This window comes from Macaca mulatta, chromosome 19, assembly GCF_049350105.2.
Source record: "Macaca mulatta isolate MMU2019108-1 chromosome 19, T2T-MMU8v2.0, whole genome shotgun sequence".
Classification (NCBI taxonomy): domain Eukaryota; kingdom Metazoa; phylum Chordata; class Mammalia; order Primates; family Cercopithecidae; genus Macaca; species Macaca mulatta.
The window spans coordinates 53183631-53203172 of NC_133424.1; the positions used below are offsets into that span (position 1 = coordinate 53183631).

The window sequence follows — 19542 nt, forward strand, 5'->3', positions numbered from 1 at the left end:
GCCCCGGCAGCCTGGCCCACCCCAAATCATGTGTGTGTGTTGGGGGGTGGGGGCTAGTGGGGCAGAGGATAAGCAGGCTAGAAGAGCCGACTCCTACAGCTGCGATCCGGGAGGTGCCTGAAACTGTTGCCCCCGGCTTCTATCGCTCCCATGGAGGCAAACAAATCTGGGACAGGGAATGGGTCTGGGAGAGAAGGTGGGTCCACAATAGTAACAACATTAGAACACTAGCCAGCAGCTCACTGGAGACAGGGCTTTGCCGATGCCTGACCCTGTGCCTCACTTTTGACAGGTGCTATCTCCAATGAGGTGGTCACTGTTATTTGCTCCATTTTACAGATGAAAAGACTGAGGATCAGAGAGGTGAGCAGTAGCTTTCCCAAGGGCCCAGAGCCAAGAAGCGTTGAAGCTTAAAAGCACGCCACGGCAGGGAAGATCAAGCAAGCCCTGCGCCTATCTGCAGGTGAGCTGTTGGGTGTCACCATTGGGAGGAAGTGGTGCCCGTGGGCAGTGGTAGTGGGAATGGTGGATAGGGGACTTGGCCTGGAGCTACAATAAATCGCCGGCCAAATGCGGGCGCCCGAGGCGGCTCCGGTGGAGGGGAGCACCAGGTCCCCGGGCTGCCAGCTGGCTCTTCGCGCTGCGATGCTCCCAGGTCAGCGCTTCCCTCCGAGCCCGCCAGAGGGCGGCAGCGCCCAGCCAATGGCCCGGAGGGCGGGGCCGGCTGCGGAGGAGGGAACCCCTCCCTCCACTCCCCTCCCCAACACCCCCCCAACACCCCCGCGCGCACACCTGCGAGGGTCACACAAAGGCGCAGGACTCCCAGCGCACCGCAGCTCAGACAAAGGCGCGCCCGAGTCCGCTGCCCTCATCCTCCTCTTGGTCCTGAGGTCTGAGGCTGTGGGGCTGCCTGGCGTCTCCAGACACCCCACCTGCCCGCCTGGGCTCCGCAAGACATGCTGCGCGCCGTGGCTGGGGGAGCCCCTAAACCACAGGTGCATGCACAGACGCCTAGACTCACCCACCCACACACAAATATTTCTACAGATGGAGCACAGCACTTCACACACACACACGTACACACACAGACGTGCATGAACACATCTATGTGCACAGGCCCTAACACCAGCCCTCCCTGCTGACGATGGTCACTCCCATATACTGATACCCGCTCTACTCCCTCACATGGACCCATGGGCACAAGGGCACTTCTACACATATATGCCCAGGCATGCATCCTGGCCACTCGCACCCACTCACACACAGGCACACTCGGAAAGGGCATACTACAGGCAGAACTACAGGAGTGCCCTCCCCTGACTGCACACGTGCCCTGTGCACCCAGACACGCCCAGGCAGGCAGGTGGGCACAACAGGAAGGACTGGCAGTTCTCATATATGCACACGAGAGGGGACTGTTTCCAGGCATCTACAATCCACAACATCCCGTATTGTAAAGACCATTTCACAGAGGAGATCCACAGACCACACAGAAACTGGCCACAGGATTTCTATACATGAGGGTCTTCCCGACAGCAGCCTAATGGCGGTGGGTACTGGAGCCTTGTCTCAAAGCGACATTTACGCAGTAAGCTTTGTTTTCAGTTAGGATTTGTTTTGGGGGGCTTAGAAATGGGGCTATAGGACATTGTGGGGGGGGGGCGGGCAAAACCTCACCAGCCACCCCTATGCTCCACCCTGGACAGATTCAACATCATCCATGTCAGGAGCACGGTTTTGGATGTGACCCCATTCCAGCCCCCTAGAGCCGGCAGAGAAGGACCACCCACTTCCAGTATGGCCAGGTCTGCAGTTCAGTCCTGGAGCCGGGGAAGGCTATATACGCTCCCTGAAAGATGAAACAACCCCATACCTCTCGCCTCCTATGCTGGCTCCATTCTCAGTGCCTCAGACCAGAGCTGGGCCTGGTGAGGGCATCCTGAAGGAGGATGGGCCTGCCTGAGAGAGGATAGAGGGACGGAGTTTGGAACACACTGGGTGGGTATAACCTGGCAGCTGGAACAGGGAGACTCAGGCAGGGGGAGATGGTGGCCTCATTGCCACAGAAGAGTCCTCAAGCCATGCTGAGCGAGGCAGGTAGGGCATGGGAGCTGGGAAGCAGTGGGGGCCACTTGAGGTGCAGGGAGCTAGGAGGGAGGCAGCACAGGGGAGGCCAGGCTGGGCTCAGGGCTGAGCGGTAATTAAAGGAGACGTAGGGGGCTCCCCAGGGCCAGCGGGGCTGGTAACTGACACGCGGGCCCCATTGCTCCGCTCATATTTCTCGCTGGATCGATACGTTTGACTCCCGACAAGACAATAATCGCTTGTACGCGGCCAGCGAGTCGATCAAATACATTATTAGAGCGAGGTCCCCCGGGGGCCCGGCGGGGAGTGGTGGTGGGGAGCAGCCAGCCCACCGGGGACAGCAGAGTGAGATTCTTCACCCCTCAGGGCCCCCCAGCCATGGCCTCTTCCTCTTGGCCACCCCTGGGGATCCTCTCTGTGGCTCAGTTCCCCAGCCTCTCTCTAAATGCCTGCTGCTTTGGCGATCTCTCTACTCAGCCCCCAGCATCATCCTTGCTCTGTGAGGGGACCCAAGGGTTCTTTTCCCATAGGCACTGCCCTCATCTGTAAGGCTATAGCATGTGGGAGCTCAGAGAGGCCCCTCAGACCCCTAGCTTGTCAGGAGACAGAGAGACCAAGCCTCAGGCCACACTCCGAGTCCATGGCTGGGCCAAGAGATGAACTTGGGCCCAAGACTCAATGACACCCACCTCCCTCTGCCCAGTCTCCTTGCTGCATCTAAGCACACAGGGCTTCAGCAGCACCCAGGCCAGGGGCAACCTCTGGGGGTTAGGGAAAGCTAACTTAGAGACCCAAACAAGCAGGAAAACAGGATGACAGGGGTGGCAGACAAACACATACACAAAGAGATGTGTGTCTGCTCCTGCTGCAGGGCCATGTGGTCCCCCAGTGGGCCTCAGATACCCTCAAACCATGCCCAGCTTCAGCTCTGGCCCACCCTAGACACTGCTTGCCACTCTTGCCCACTTTCCTGGCTTCTGGACTCAAGCCTATTTCCCTTTCTTAAAAAAATTAAATTAAGCTTTAGCTTTATTTTTAAAGTCCAGGCTTTTTTTTCTTTTCTTTTTTTTTTTTTTTTTTTTTTTGAGACGGAGTCTCGCTCTGTCGCCCAGGCTGGAGTGCAGTGGCCGGATCTCAGCTCACTGCAAGCTCCGCCTCCCGAGTTTACACCATTCTCCTTTCTCAGCTCCCGAGTAGCTGGGACTACAGGCGCCCGCCACCTTGCCCGGCTAGTTTTTTGTATTTTTTAGTAGAGGCGGGGTTTCACCGTGTTAGCCAGGATGGTCTCGATCTCCTGACCTCGTGATCTGCCCGTCTCGGCCTCCCAAAGTGCTGGGATTACAGGCTTGAGCCACCGCGCCCAGCTTTTTTTTTTTTTTTTTTTTTTTGAGACAGAGTCTCACTCTGTTGCCCAGGCTAGAGTGCAATGGCACGATCCCAGATCACTGCAACCTCCACCTCCTGGGTTCAAGCAAGTCTCATGCCTCCTCAGCCTCCCGAGTAGCCGGGATTACATGTGCGCGCCACTAGGCCAAGCTAATTTTTGTATTTTTAGGAGAGATGGGGTTTTACCACATTGGCCAAACTGGTCTCAAACTCCTGAGATCATGTGATCCACCCACCTCGGCCTCCCAAAGTGGTGGGATTACAGACATGAGCCACCACGCCCAGCCTCAAGCCTATTTTCTGTTTACACACCTGCTTTGCCCTCTAGACCCGAAGAGCCCCTTTGCTTCTCCGGCAGCCCTAAGTCAAAGTCAAGTTCTGTTTAGGAATATCCAGCATTCCGAGACTTAAAATGTATCTTCCTCTTTGTCTTCATTAGGAGCAGCAGCCACCACAGCATTGCTGTCTATCCTTTCCTTTTTTTTTTTTTAGACTGTCTGGCTCTGTCACCCAGGCTGGGGCTGGAGTGCAGTGGCACAATCTCGGCTCACTGCAACCTCTGCCTCCCAGGCTCATGCCATCCTCCCACCTCAGCCTCCCAGATAGCTGGGACCACAGGCGTGCACCACCACAGCCAGCTAGTTTTATACTTTTAGTAGAGACATGGTTTTGCCATGTTGCCCAGGCTGGTCTCGGAACTCCTGGGCTCAAAGCCATCCACCCGCCTCAGCCTCCCAAAGTGCCAAGATTATAGTCGTGAGCCACTGCATCCGGCCTACTCTGTGCTATTTGAACCAATACATTACTTCTAAGTCTTTTTTTTTTTTTTTTTTTTTTGAGACGGAGTCTCGCTCTGCCGCCCAGGCTGGAGTGCAGTGACTGGATCTCAGCTCACTGCAAGCTCCGCCTCCCGGGTTCACGCCATTCTCCTGCCTCAGCCTCCCGAATAGCTGGGACTACAGGCGCCCGCCACCTCGCCCGGCTAGTTTTTCGTATTTTTCAGTAGAGACGGGGTTTCACCGTGTTAGCCAGGATGGTCTCGATCTCCTGACCTCGCGATCCGCCCGTCTCGGCCTCCTAAAGTGCTGGGATTACAGGCTTGAGCCACCGCGCCCGGCCCTACTTCTAAGTCTTTATGACAGTCTGAGGAGGTAAGGTCTGCTATCATCCTCATTTTACTAACAAATTGAGCCTCAGAAAAGTGAAGTCTCCTGTCCCAAATCACACAGCGTGAGTGGTGGAGTCAGGATTTAAGCCCAGGTCTGTTTCCCTAACAGCTTGATCACTTTGTATTGAGCCATGGAGCTCCTTCTTGGAGGCGTGAAATGCTCCCCATCCTTCAGGAGACAACCGTAACAGTCAGCCACTCCTTGTCCAGTCAGCAATGCTGGAATACCTCTGCAGCTCACAGCCCAATGCCCACAGCCTTCAAGTCAGCTTCTTGATATTCGGTAATCCTGATCCCATCAGCTCCTGGCTGAAGGTGGGCCAACCCTTCCCCATTTCCTTCAGTTCAAACATTTCCTCATATCCCTCAGTGCCAAGCCCCGTGCCAGGAGCTGAGGACCCAGAGGTGAGCTAGATCTAAAATCTGACCTCAAGGAGCTAACAGTCTGAGAGGAAGACTGGAGTGGATAAAAATACCTTGGTAATTTATCACTCAATAAGTATCCAATAAATGCTATTATGTGCTAAGCCATTGCTAAGCTCAGAGAATACAGTGGTTAAAAGCACCCCATAGAGCTCATAGACTTTGGGGGATAAACAATTTTTAAAAGTTATCAACTAGCCCGGCGTGGTGGCATATCCCTGTAGTCCCAGCTCCTGTGGAGGGTAAAGCAAGAGGATCACTTGAGCCCAGGAGTTCAAGGCTGCAATGAGCTATGACGGCGCCACTGCACTCCACCCTGGGTGACAGAGCAAGACCCAATCTCTAAAATAAATAAATAAACAAATCAAATAAAAAAATAAAAAGCCATCAAATAAATATGTAATTCTAAGTTAGGAAAAGTGATTTCAAGAATAGGTAGAGAAGGGCCTGGGCATGGTGGCTCACACCTGTAATCCTGGCGCTTTGAGAGGCTGAGGTGGAAGAGTTGCTTGACACCAAGGGTTTCAGACCAGTCTGGACAACATATCGAGACCCCATCTCTACAAAAAAAAAAAATTGTTTTAACTTAGCTGGGTGTGGTGGTGTGCATCTATAGTCCCAGCTACTCGAGAGGCTGAGGTGGGAAGATTGTTTGAGGTCAAGGCTGCAGTGAGCTACGATCATGCCACTGCACTCCAGCCTGGGTGACAGAGAGAGACCCTGACTCTTAAAAAAAAAGTAGAAGGAGGATACCTGATATAAACAAAGGGTGGCATGTTGCAGAAAACTGTCCCAAGGAAGTGACATTTACATAGCAATTGGACACAGCATTCTTGAGGCAAAGAATGTGAAGGAAGACACTCCAGGCAATGGGAACAGAGGAGGCGACAGCCCCATGGCAGTAAACAGGGTGGCAATTCCAAGACCAGAAAGGAGGCCTATAGAGCTGGAGCAGAGTGAACAAAGAAGAGAAGATAGGAGATGAGGTGTGAGGTGGTGAGGTGGCCAGGGCCAGACCACACAGGTAAGAATTTGCGACTTCAAGAACAGTGGGACACCTGAGAAGGTTTCAAGCAGGGGAGTGGCGTGGTTCTGTGAACACTTTTGTGACAATCCTGGCTGCTTTGGAGGCCGCAGTGAAGAACCAGAGGATGGGGTGTGGGGGTCAGTGTGAGGAAGCTGATGAGTTCCACATCACCATTCGGTGATGGTGACAAGAAGCAAGAATTGGTGATTGGCTGAATGTGGGGCATGGGAGTCACAGAGAAGTCAAGAATGAGGTCCAGGTACGTTAAAGTATCTTTCCTGCCACAGAAGATTGGGGCAAGTGGAAGAGCTTAAGCTCAGGTAAGAAAGATCAGGGTAGGACCTGAGGTCCTGAAGGATGAAAGGAAGGGCAGGAGGTGGGAAGCAGCATTCAAGGGGGTTTCCAAGGTTGAATACCCCAAGGTGGGGACAAACTTTGTCAGTGGCCAGTTGAGCCATCAGTCCATCTCACCTATTCTTGTTTCTTTCAAGCTATAGAAAGTTAGAGCTGGGGCTGGGCACGGTGGCTCATGCCTTTAATCCCAGCACTTTGGGAGGCTGAGGTGGGTGGATCACTTGAGGTCAGGAGTTTGAGATCAGCCTGGTCAACATGGTGAAATCCTATCTCTACTAAAACTACAAAATTTGGCTTTCCCAAATTGCTTTGAGGTTGGATTTGAAGTTGCAGGTGGAAGGCTTCTGTGCAGAAGCATTCTGTGTAACGAAGTTCTACTGGGGACAAATGTGGGGACAGGCTGGTAGCATGGAATCTGGAAGCAGGATGACCAGTGGGGAGGCTGGGAAAGTGGTCCAAGGCGGGAGGGGAGAATGGAGTCATGAGGATTAGGATGAGGATTAGGATGACATTCAAGCTGGAGTCTACAGGAACAGGATATGGGAAGTGGGTGCTGGGCTGGGGTGGCTGGGTGGATGCGAGGCCATCACTTTAAGACAGTGAGAAGGGAAGCAGAATGGGGACGACACTTGGGTCAGTTCCCGGGGGAAAGTCAGGAAGCAGCATCTTCCAAGAAGCAAGGTCTGTGGACCAGGAAGCCAGCAGATGCTTAACAAATTCACATGGACACAAACATTCCCCATCATATCTCCCCACCACAGCCAATTTTCCACATCCACCAGAATTCCCAGTTCTCCTCATGTAAGAAAAGAAGCACTGTGATGTGGCTCAAGGAAGATAAAAGAAGACTAACTGGCCAGGCGTGGTGGCTCACACCCGTAATCCCAGCACTTTGCGAGGTCAACGAGGGCGGATCATCTGAGGTCAGGTACTCAAGACCAGCCTGGCCAACATATAGTGAAACCCCATCTCTACTAAAAAATACAAAAATTAGCTGGGCATGGTGGCGCATCCCTGTAGTCCCAGCTACTTGGGAAACTGAGGCAGGAGAATCACTTGAACCCGGAAGGTAGAGGTTGCAGTGAGCCAAGATCACGCCACTCTACTCCAGCCTGGGCGACAGAGCAAGACTCTGTCTCTCAAAAACAAACAAACAAACAAACAAACAAAAGAAGACCAACCAATCTCTGTTCTGAAATTCCCCCTCTAGTGACCTAGGGCCAGCCCCCTGAACTCCCTGGACTTCAGTTTCCCCAGATATATGTCTGAGATGGGCTGGAGAAGCACTCTAAGACTGCTTCCAGCTAAAACATTCTTTTATTCATTTTATTTATTTATTTATTTATTTATTGACTAACTGCAACCTCCACCTCCTGGGTTCAAGTGATTCTCTTGCCTCAGCCTTTCAAGCAGCTGGCACTACAACCATGCGCCACCATGTCCAGCTAATTTTTGTATTTTTAGTAGAGATAGGGTTTCACCATGTTGGCCAGGCTGATCTCAAACTCCTGACCTCAAGTGATCCACCCAACTCAGCCTCTCGAAGTGCTGGGATTACAGGCATGAGCCATGGTGCTCGGCCCCAGATCTAACATTCTATATAGCTTGAAAGAAACAAGAACAGGTGAGATGGACTGATGGCTCAACCAGCCACTGCCAATAGGGAGGTAAAGCATGGCCAGCCTACTCTAAGGATGCCCTGGCTGGGTATACTCAGCAACCCATTTACTTCTCACTGTCATCTTATGAGGGAGAGACCATTATCATCCCCACTTTAAAGATGAAGAAGCTGAGGCCCACAGTCACACAATGAGGCTGGGGTGAACCCAGAGGCTTGCTGACCCCAAAGTTTGTGCTTCAGCTGCTGTGTTGAGCTCGCTGCTCCTCAACCTGGCTTGTGCGAGTCTCACTTAGACTGTAGATCCCCCAGGGTCCCTTGGCATCCACTGCCATGTGCTCACCAGGGTCTCCGAATGACCTGTGGGAGCAGGCGCCTGGCCCTGGGTCTTCCTCAACGAGGCTCCACTCTTGGCCCAGGAGCCCCCAGACCCACAGGCTTTCCACAACCCATGTGCACACTTTCTGTTCTCTAGCTCCCACTCGCCTAGCACCAACTCTGCAGGCTCAGAGGCCGCTGCTGTCACCCCAGCACAGGGAGCTGTCCAAAGGCTGAAAAGCAAGAGCCCATGGCCTTGGTCCATAGCCCTCCAGCCATGCTGCCCCCAGGACAAACCCAGTCCCCTTACTGTGGCCTCCAGGGCCCTACAGGACTTCCCCTCTGGCCACGGCAGTACCACACCCCAGACACACTGGAGGAAGCTAATTTTGTCCCCAGTATGGGGCCTTCAACCTTGCCAGCCCCTGTGAACGCTGTTCCCCACCTCCTCCCCTTCCTCTCATCCCTCAAGACTCCGCCAATCCTCAGAGAAACCCTCCCTAGTCATGCTCCGCTCCATTCCCAGTTTTATTTCCTTCAGAGCACTCTGAAATTCAATTGCCGCCTATTTGCTTTACTGTCTCTTTTACCCTCTAAAATGTAAGCTCTCTGAAGACAGGTGTCCTTTTCTGTCTTGTTCACTGTGGTATTCTTGGTGCTTTAACAGTGCCTGGCATATAGTTGATGCTTGAACCTTACTTGTTGAATGAATAAATCCTTCCAGGCACCCATGGTCCACAGAATAAAATCTAAGGCTGGCTCTCCAAACCCAAATGGATATGGTGCCTCTCAACCTCCTCAGCTATCTCACCCTCAGAGCTCACCTTTCTCCTCTGTTCAATAACTTGGGCTCCCTTATGTGTCCCATCCCTCATGCCTGCTTTGTCTGACACAAATTCTGTACACACCAGCCTCTGCTCAGATCTCCTCTCTCTGGAAGCCTTCCCTGACCTCAGTCTTGCCACAGCTCCAGGCAGCACCCCTGGGCTTTAGCACTAATGGTACTGCACTGAATCACCCCCAGTGAAGCTGTCCCTACAGACTGTGAGCTCCTTGATAACAGGGCTCAGTTTGACATGTTCTTGTAGACTCAGAGCCCAGCACTGGGCCTGCATTTAGCCAAGGCTCCAGGAATGTTTGTTGGGTAAGGACAACTGCCCTGCAGATGGTTAACCATCTATACAGGTGCACATAATGAATAGTTTGGGAGTCAATCAAACGAGGGTTTGGAATCTGGTTACTCCATTCACTTGCTGTGTGACCCTGGGCAAGTGACTTCCCTCTCTAAGCCTCAGGCTCCTCATCTGTGAAATGGAGGCAGTAACACTGGCTGACAGGAACTTAATTCACTTTTTTTTTTTTTTTTTTTTTTTTTTTGAGACGGAGTCTTGCTCTTGTTGCCCAGGCTGGAGTACAATGGCACAATCTTGGCTCACTGCAACCTCTGCCTCCTGGGTTCAAGCGATTCTCCTGCCTCAGCCTCCCGAGTAGCTGGGATTACAGGCATGCACCACCACGCCTGGCTAATTTTGTATTTTTAGTAGAGATGGAGTTTCTCCATGTTGGTCAGGCTGGTCTCGAACTCCCAACCTCAAGTGATCCGCCTGCCTTGGCCTCCCGAAGTGCTGGGATTACAGGCAAGAGCCACCATGCCTGGCCAGGAACTTAATTAATCTTAAATACTTGCCACCATGCCCTAAGAACAAACATGTTCACTAACTACATCATGATTTGAGGTTGAGAAAAATAAGAAACAGTCTAGATGCCACCAATAGGACAGTGGCTAAGTAAATTATAATACATTCATACTCAGGAATACTTTGCAGTTATGAAAGAGAATGAGACTGATCTATGGGTGCGGACATGAAAAGTTCTCCAAGACACGGTTGAGTGAAAAAGCAAGTTGCAGAACAATTTATCCAATTTGATATCATTGATGTGAAACACATACATCTATTTTTAAAAACTATATCTTTTCTATGGGTGCACAAGTATTAAGCCAATGCAGAAAAAAATGGTCTGGAAGGTAATTAATTATAACCTCTTCTGTAATAAATTCAGTTTTTGCTTGTTTGTTTGTTTTGAGATGGAGTCTCACTCTGTCGCCCAGGCTGGAGCGTAGTGGTGTGATCTCAGCTCACTGCAACCTCTGCCTCCCAGGTTCAAGGGATTCTCCTGCCTCAGCCTCCCGAATAGCTGGGATTACAGGCGCATGCCACCACACCTGGCTAATTTTTTGTATTTTCAGTAGAGATGGGGTTTCACCGTGTTAGCCAGGATGGTCTCAATTTCCTGACCTCGTGATCCTCCTGCCTCGGCCTCCCAAAGTGCTGGGATTCCAGGTGTGAACCACCATGCCCGGCCATCACTTTAGTTTTTATAATGAGATTGTACTTGTTTTTTGGTGGGGGGGTTGGGGTTTGGGGGTTTTTTGTTTGTTTTTGTTTTTGAGACAGGGTCATCTCACTTTGTCAACCAGGCTGGAGTGCAGTGGTGCAATCTCAGCTCACTGCAACTGCCACCTCCCAGCAAGCAATCCTCTCACCTCAGCCTCCTGAGTAGCTGGGACTACAGGCACATGCTACCACACCCGGCTAATTTTTGTACTTTTTGGTAGAGACGGGATTTCAACATGTTGCATGGGCTGGTCTTGAACTCCTGGGCTCAAGTGCTCCTCCTCCCTCAGCCTCCCTACCTGCTGGGGTTTCAGGCATGAGCCACTGTGCCTGGCCTGTACTCATTTTTTTAAATTATTAAAATTAGAACATATCAAATGATACACATGCAGAAAATCAAATAAATCATGATCCCAAAAGTGAGAATTGTAGTTACCTCCAGCAGGGAGGAAGCAGTATGTTTGGAAAGGGTCACACGGGGTGGGGTTTCTGGGTGCTCTTGACATCTCCACCCAAGTGGTGAATGCACAGATGTTCACTCGATCAAGATTCATTAAACTGGCCAGGTGTGGTGGCTCACGCCTGTAATGCCAGTACTTTGGGAGGCTGAGGCTGGGTCACTTGAAGCCAGGAGTTTGAGACCAGCCTGGCCAACATGGTGAAATCCTGTCTCTGCTAAAAATACAAAAAATTAGCTGGGTGTGGTGGTGCATGCCTGTAATCCCAGCTACTTGGGAGGCTGAGGCTTGAACCCGGGGGTCAGAGGTTGCAGTGAGCCGAGATCACACTGCTGCATTCCACCCTGGGCAACAGAGCAAGACTCTGCCTCAAAAAAAAAGAAAAAATTCATTAAACTGTACATTAACGTCTTGTCCAATGACTGTATGCTTCCTGTGGGCAGGGGCCGATCACTGCGATATCATGTTTCCCTATCCCCATTTCACTGCCCAGAAACAGACTTAATATAAGTTGTGTGTTCAGTAGGGAGCGCCCATCTTGGCAAGCGCTCAGAAGGGCCAAGGCCGCTGTCCAGGGTACTAACGACCCAAGCCTGGGAGGCCACAGAGATGGCCAGCAAAGCGAGCCGGCTGCAAGATGCCTCATTCTGAATGGCCCCTGCCTGCCTCAACTCCTCTCTCCCCACCCTCTTCACTCACTTCCTCCAAGCTGGCTGTCTTTCTGTTCCTGCAATCCACACTTGCACTTCTTCTTGCCTCAGGACTTTTGCTCTTGCCCTTCCTCCTGCCTGGTGCAGTCCTTCCCCAGGTGTTCCTATAGCTCATCCCCTTACTTATTCCAGAATTACACTTAAACACCCCCTCCACAGAGAGGCCTTTTGATATCCTGCCTCACATGGCACTTCTCATCACTATGTCCTCTACCAGGCTGCACTTTTTTCTAACACTTTTTGCTGTCTCACCTTCAAGCTTCATGTCACACGCTTGTTTATCACCTCTTTTCCCCCAACCTGAATGTTTATGCCAGCACAGGGAGCACGTGTGTCCCGTTATGTCTCATCCTGTCTTTTAGAAGGATCCCAGGTGCACAAAATTGGATTAATCATAATCCTTGGTTCATGGCATACTCCCGTCACTGGGCTGGACAGAGCCCTCTTTCTCTATCCATTCACTTATTGTTTTACTTCTTTTTAATAATGAGTTAATGTGAATCCACATTCACCATTCCGATTAGAACCATGATAATAATCATACTAGCCTGTGTCTGTCCTGTTCACTGCTGTGTCTCCAGCACCTGCAACCCAGGAGGTGTTTGGTATTGATTCGTTGAAGAAGAAGCTGACAAAGGGGCAATGACCTCCACACCCTGCAAAAGGGAGCTAATGGGAGCACCCGCCTGGCCTCACAAGGCAGGAGAAGAAGGCAAAGGCCAGGTACTCCACTCAGCTCCCTGGTCCTCCCCTGGTGCTCCACTCCTGCTCAGCCTGGGCAACAGCCTCTTCCACACCATTCAGTTCCACATCTTTAGGGAGGGCCCACTGTTCCAGACCTTGTGCCAGGAGCTGGGGACACAGGGTGGCTCAGCTTGGCCATGCTCCTGGGGAGCTCTCAAGCCTTGATGCCCCAGGCCCCTAGACCATCCCACTATTCTACTAAGTAACAAGAGCAGCTACATGGCACCTGCTCTGTGCAGGCATGTGTTACGTGCATTCTTTGCATCATCTTTTGGCATCTTCCCAACAATCCACTAAAGCAGGGGCTGTTATTATCCGCCCCCTTTTCAGAGGAGCACCCCAAGGTGGGTCAGAGAGGGCAAAGAGTTGCCCAGAGTCAGTCATGGGCAGGCCGATTCCAGAGCCCAGCTCCCCTTGCCCCAGGCCTTGCTGTTACACTGATCACATGCATGTTTCTCTTCCTCCAAAGTCTGTGAGGTCCTGGGTCTCTTGCCTCTCTGCAAAAGCAACTGAGGATGGCTGAAAAGGTGTCAAATTTGGAGTCACATAAATAGGTAGTTAGGTCCCAGCTGCAGGGCTAGGTGTGGCCTATGTGTCACTTGGCCCGTGTGTCACATTCCTAAGGGGATGAAATTAAAACAAGATGTGTATTTTCTACTTTATAGTTGAGTGACACTGACAGACCACACCACCTGTAAGATACTATGAATTTTGTTTTAATAAATCCTGAAATGATCTTATAAATATTAGTTAATGTGGTATTTTATTGTTGTCATTGATAAAAGCACAGGTCTGTAATTCCATTTCAGTATTCCTCCATCCTTAGTACACTAGGAGGCTCAAGAATTAGAAGTGGCCTTGGCCTCTTTCAGCCTCTGCAAAGACTTCTGAGTCCTAGCTGTGTGACTTTGAGCAAGCCACTCAACCTCTCTGTGCCTTTCTCAGAACTGTGTGGACCCTGAACAGCATCCACAGAGGGCCCTGCCTACAGAACGTGCTCTACATTGATTCAGAGGAGTTTAACTTAACAGAACTGTATTGGCCCAGATCACATGAGATACAGTGCCTGTCATCATTGACGCAAACTCTGAGCTCTGAACATTTGAAGGAAAGTGAGGGATCAAGGAGGAAGTCTAGGTTGTTGGTGTGACAACCATTTACTGAGATGGACACAAGCTCCTGGAGAAACTTGGAAAAGGGAATCAAGAGTCCTGCTTTAGGCCGGGCACAGTGACTCATGCCTGTAATCCCAACACTTTGGGAGGCCGAGGTGGGTGGATTGCTTGAGGTCAGGAGTCCAAGACCAGCCTTACCAACATAGTGAAACCCGTCTCTACTAAAAATACCAAAATTAGCTGGGCATGGTGGCACACACCTGTAATTCCAGCTACTCGGGAGGCTGAGGCAGGAGAATCACTTAAACCCGGGAGGTGGGGGTTGCAGTGAGCTAAGATTGTACCACTGCACTCCAGCCTGGGTGACAAAGCGAGACTCTGTCTAAAAAAAAAAAAAGAGTTCGGCTTTAGACAAGTTAAAGAGAAGCCCTCCACCTACATTAATATTTAGAAGCATTTTCTCACTGAATCTTCTCAATACTCTACAAAAAAGCATCGTTAACATCCCCATTTTACAGAGGAAAACACTGATGCCTAGCAAAGTTAAATCATTTGGCTGGAGACACAGATGGAACTGAGATTGGCACCCAGGCAGTCGGACTCCAAAGTTCACATTGCCATCCACTGTTCTCTTCCTCTCCCTCAAACCCTTGCCCACTTTGTCCCATTGGCTCAGCAGGAAACACTGGACTTGGACCTGGGCTTTGCTGTCTGAGACATTTATGCGTCTCCCATCCCTGTCCCCAGTTACGGCCTTCTGCCAATATGAACCATTCACTGAGTGCCTTCACGTCACCTGCCCACCTTGAGTCACGACAACTCTGGGATGCAGATTGCACAATGCTCCCCAGCCCTACTTTGTGGGGCCCTAGCAGATTCTCCAAGCTCACACAGAAAGACCAGCTGTGAGAGGAGCCAACACCTTCAAATCTACTCGCTCCGTACACCACCTTACTCAGAGCTCACCTCCTCCATGAAGTCTCCTCAGGGAAGGCCCCTCATTCACATCTGTGCAAGATCCCCGTCTGGCAACAAACTTCTCAGTGCCAACCAGGTACTTTAGGGTTCACATGGAGAACACTAAATAGAAGCAATGCAGGCACCTGCCTCATGGAGGCTTCCCGCAGCCTCCTAGGGAAAAAGTAGCACCTGACCTGGTAAGAGGAAAAGCTCAGGTTTGGAAGGGTCAGACTCTCACTCTCTGCTCTCCACTTCTTCGAGCCTTGATATTGTCACCAATTCCAAAAGCAAAAGCTCTCTCTGGTTCCTCCACTCCTCCCACTGCAGTCCAGGCCACCACCACCCCTGGCCTGAGTGACTTCAGTGGTCTCCTCCCCGAAGGTATCCCTTCTTCCATGACTGTCTCAGATAGTCTCATCTCCCCCACCGGCCCCCAGAGAGGGTCCTTCTAAAACGTAATCAGGTGGTGTCACTCCCTTGCTTAAGATTCTCCAGGGGCTTCCCATGCATTTGGGAATAAAACTCAATCGCTTTAACCCGACCTATAAAGTCCTATGTCATCCCACCCCTGCTGACACCTCTCATCTCTTCCCCCATCACTCTCCTCTTTGCCTACCCTGCTCCAAGCCGTGCTGTCTCCTCTCTGTTCTTTAAACCACACTCTTTGCGACCCCAGGCCCTTTGCATGTGCCATTCCCTCTGCCTGGAACACTTCTCCTGTGTTCTTTGCCCCGTTAAATCCTACCCGTCTTTTAAGGTTTGGCTTAAATACCTTGCCCTCTCTCCTGGCTCCCTATTCTAGTCTATTCTTTGGGACAGACTTATCAGTTTCTGATTTTGTATTTGATTGATGTTTACACTGAAAGATCTGCATCTTCTCTAGTTGTCAACTCCATGAAAATACGCTGTGCTGGTTCTGCTTCCTGCTACATATTTAGTGCCCAACAAATGCCGGGCACATAGTGGGTGCTCAACAGACACGTGGAATGAATGAATTAAATGGATCCTGCATAGCGACAAGCACCTGAGGCAGAGTACTTAAGTCTTCAAAGTCTCAGTTTCCACTTCTATAAAATCAAGATAATAATTCCTCCTTTAAAAGTTAGTGGTGAGGATCCAAATAGTCAATGAATATTGACAGTGCGTTGGGAAAAAGTGCTCTACAAATATAAAAGTTTAAAAGACCTGGAACCTAGAGGATGGGTAGGAGTCAGAGAGGAGAAGAACAACAGGAAGGGGCATGGCCATTTGTCAGGTGACACTGCGTTTTGTATTTCCCCTTTCCCTGACCCCTATGAGGTAGTAGTTATGACCCAGAGGAGGAAATAAGGCTCAGACACGAGGAGCCCCCTTCCCGGGGTGTCATGGTGGGTCCGTGGAAGAGCCGGGATTTGTACCCCTCACACCAAGGCAGGCAAGTTTCCCGAGCATCTCCAACAGAGCTTGACCCCTAGCAGTGGGCTGTTGACAAACATGAATGGAATCAATGCAGAGGGCCAGCCAGAATCACAGTCCTGGCTCTGCCTCTCACTGTCTAGAGACCTTGGGCAAGTCACTTCCCTTCTCTGAGGCTCAATGTCCCCATCTGCAAAGTGGGAATAATGAAAATGCCTACAGCCTAGGGTGGTCGGAGGTCAGCAGGAGCACAGGTTGAGAGCCGGGCACACAGAAGGCAGTCCATAAGCAGCTGCCAGAATGGTTCCGCTTCCAGTGAGGGAACAGCATGAGCGAAGGATGATAAGAGGCTAGCGGTCAGTCAGAGAGGACTCACAGGAGGGGCAGCCGGAGCCAGATGGAAAGGGACTCCCAAATCTGTGCCCAGTTGCCTTCTCAAGGCAGGCAGTGGGAAACCTGTACATGTTCTGAACTCCAAAGAGCAGCCCCTGTCCAGGTGGCCCTTCCTCAGGCAGCCAGGGAGGTGGTGAAATGGTCATTGCAGGAGAAGCATCCCCTGATCTCTTGCCCCCTTCTTCATCCTTCACCCCCAAAGCCCTCACCTCTTTCCAGGTTTCCTGGCCTTGGCCCGAATCCTATACTCCTCAGCTGATCCTGCCAACCTCATCTCCAACCCAAGACCCACCCAGCCCTGGCCCAGCTGACGCCTAGTTCTTATGCTCACACCCTGGCCTTTCCCACATGGCCCAGAGGGACCTTTCTGTCTTCTATTAGGAAGGCCTTGTACTACTTGGAAAACTTTTGTTTGATGGTAATGCCAAAAAATTCATAACTGGTGAAAAGTAAGCACTGTTTCAGGCATAAGCAAGCACATAGCATGTGGGTAAATACGTGGGTCTGCACACACCTTTGAAACACAAATGCCGATCTCCTATGTCAGAGGGATCTCTCTAACACAGAGATCCTCACTGCCCTCCGCAAACCAGGTAGCTGTGAGGCCAGAGGTGGGGAACTGTGAAAGCTGCACTAATGCAGAGCTTGTTGGTGTGAGGTGGAGGTGACTGGTCCTAGGTGAAGGAGAGAGGCTTGGAAAGGACACCCAGGGTCATCCTGAGATCCTCCTCCTCCTCCAAATGCCTCCATCTGTCAACTTCTCCTCAATTCAACCCAAAGATGTCTGAACCCCTCTGCTCCTCCCACTGTGCCTCCTACTCAGGACTTACTCCTCCCCAACTGGCCCGGCCCCGCCCCAGCCCATACTGTTGCACGGGTTCTTCCTCACTTGCTCCACAAATGTCCCTTGAACCCCATATGTGTGGCAAGCAATGTATCAGGGACCAGTGATGTCACGGCCCCTGCTCTGGGGAGCTGACAATGGACATGGACCCAGGCGTATTGAATCCACGCCCCATATTCCTTAAAGCATGACCCTGGTCGGGCCTCTCTCCCGCCCAGACGGAGAGGAAAAATCTCGGCACCCTAGACCTGCCCACGTCTGCAGCTTCACCTTCCCAAGACACCATGAGAAGGTGAGAAGAGGGGCAACCATGTTTCCCAGTGTGAAGATCCTGCCCTGAACTCCCTCCCTAGGATACAGAGGACCCTGGGCTTTCGAGGCAATATAATCCACAGGGGAGGCTGTAAACACCCTTGGAGCAGCTCGCTTTTCAGGGGAAACCAAGGCTCAGGGCCGGCATGACTTGAGCAAAGCCACACAGCTCGTCTGTGGCAGACAGACAGGCCCCACCCCTCAGTTCCCAGTAGACTTGTTTGAACTCCCCTAGGCACTGACACTGCCAAGAGAAAGAAGAGGGGCTTAAGACCCTTTTTCTGCATGTTCTGCTGATGTTCCAAGGACCTGAGCCTCCGCTTCTTTCTATGGCTGTGGGAGGGGAGATGAACCAAGAGAGATGGGGCCAGACAAGGGATGTGGGGCGCAAGCAGGGTAGAAAAAGACAGAGTGAAAAGCATGCAGCAGGACAGAGAAAAGAGGGGTGCAGGGAAAGAGTAACTGGGGACTATCAAGGTAGAACAGAGAAGTATATGGAGGTTTTTAAATCCCTGGAGGGAGAGGCAGCAATAAAGGAAAGAGAGTCAGAGTGAAACAGAGAGACAGAGACAGGAAGATGCAGATAAAGAGGCAGAGACAGAGAACAGCAGAAAGAGAGACAAAGAAAACAGGAGAGAAAAGAAAAAGGGAGGGAGGGGAAAGAGCAAGCTGACATGGGGCCACCAGGGCCTTCTGTAAATTGCTTCCCAACACCCTCTCCTCTGCCCCTCACACTAGCAGTCCAGCAGGGTGTGTGGTGTCATCCCCATCCCTGAAGGGACTGCTCTGGGCAGAGCTGAGACTGATGCATGGGAAGGTGTCCAGCTCCCGGCCCTCTCTCTTCTCCTACACCCAGCTGCCTCCCAAAGAAAAGGGCCAAGTTCAGTGTGGAAGGAGCAGAGACAGGTCCTGGGGGACTGAGAGCTGAAGTGCTGTAACCAGGGGCAGAGGGGCTGCAGCCTGTCTCCCCTCTCCAGGCACTGGTCCCCACAGACACCCTACTGTTCTTGTCCCTTGCTGGCTGCTAAGGGACAGGCTTTGGCTATCCTGACTTTGGCCAATGCCTCCCTCAACCTGTGGCCATCGTCTCCCTGCCTGGCGACCCCAACACCCTCCCATACCTCCTCCTACCCATCCTTGTGCCCCCCAAGACCACCCATCCCGTGACCACCTTTCTGCTCCTCTGCAGGTTTGGGGTTAGGGAAGGGAGCACAGAGGCCTAGATGGGGGGTGGAGGGCTTGGTGGATTATTGAAGATGTGCGGGCACTGCAGCTGACATGGATGAGGAGGAAGAGGAGGGGGTCTTGGTGATGGACGATGCTGATCCTGCGGTGGGGGGAATGGCAGGGGAGGGGGTAGAGAGGGCTGGGGGAGGGGTGGCGAGGAAGCAGGTTGTGGGGGGGAGCAGGACCAGGCTCACATTTGGCATTCAGGGCAGCTGACAATAAAAATGCTTTATTGCCAAGAAACTGGATCGATCGGGGCTGGAGGGGGCCGGCAGGGGGGACGCGGAGGGCTCAGCGCAGAGGCCGGCGGCCGGCCTTCGCAGCGACCAGGGCCCGAGCCGCCCTCCCCCCTGCACCCCCCTCCCCGCCTCCTGCCCTTTCTCTCTCCTGCAGCCACCGCTTAGTTCTTATTATATTTTTTCTTATATATTTTTTCCCCCAGCTTCTCCTGCTCCTGTTTTTTTTTTTTTTTTCTTTTAATTTTTTTTAAAACTCACTGCACTCCCAATGCCGCAGGCCGGGTGGGGGCGGGGTGGGGGCATCTGCCTGGGCCAGGCCCCTATCCACAGGGTGCCCAGAACTGCTGGCTCTGGGATGAGTCCCACTTTG

General features: G+C 51.8%; 2 protein-coding genes and 1 long non-coding RNA gene across 9 annotated transcripts in view; 2 read left to right on the forward strand and 1 right to left on the reverse strand.

Moving 5' to 3' along the window:
• The window catches only part of LOC144337526 (uncharacterized), a 211581-nt gene that overhangs the window by 144926 nt on the left and 47113 nt on the right, over positions 1 to 19542 (forward strand). The window lies entirely within an intron of this gene.
• Positions 1 to 19542, reverse strand: part of POU2F2 (POU class 2 homeobox 2) — a 109182-nt gene that overhangs the window by 41713 nt on the left and 47927 nt on the right. The window lies entirely within an intron of this gene.
• On the forward strand, positions 27 to 5445 carry LOC144337535 (uncharacterized). Its single transcript, XR_013410738.1, has 3 exons — positions 27 to 196; positions 340 to 463; positions 1707 to 5445. It is a non-coding gene; the product is annotated as an uncharacterized LOC144337535 (long non-coding RNA).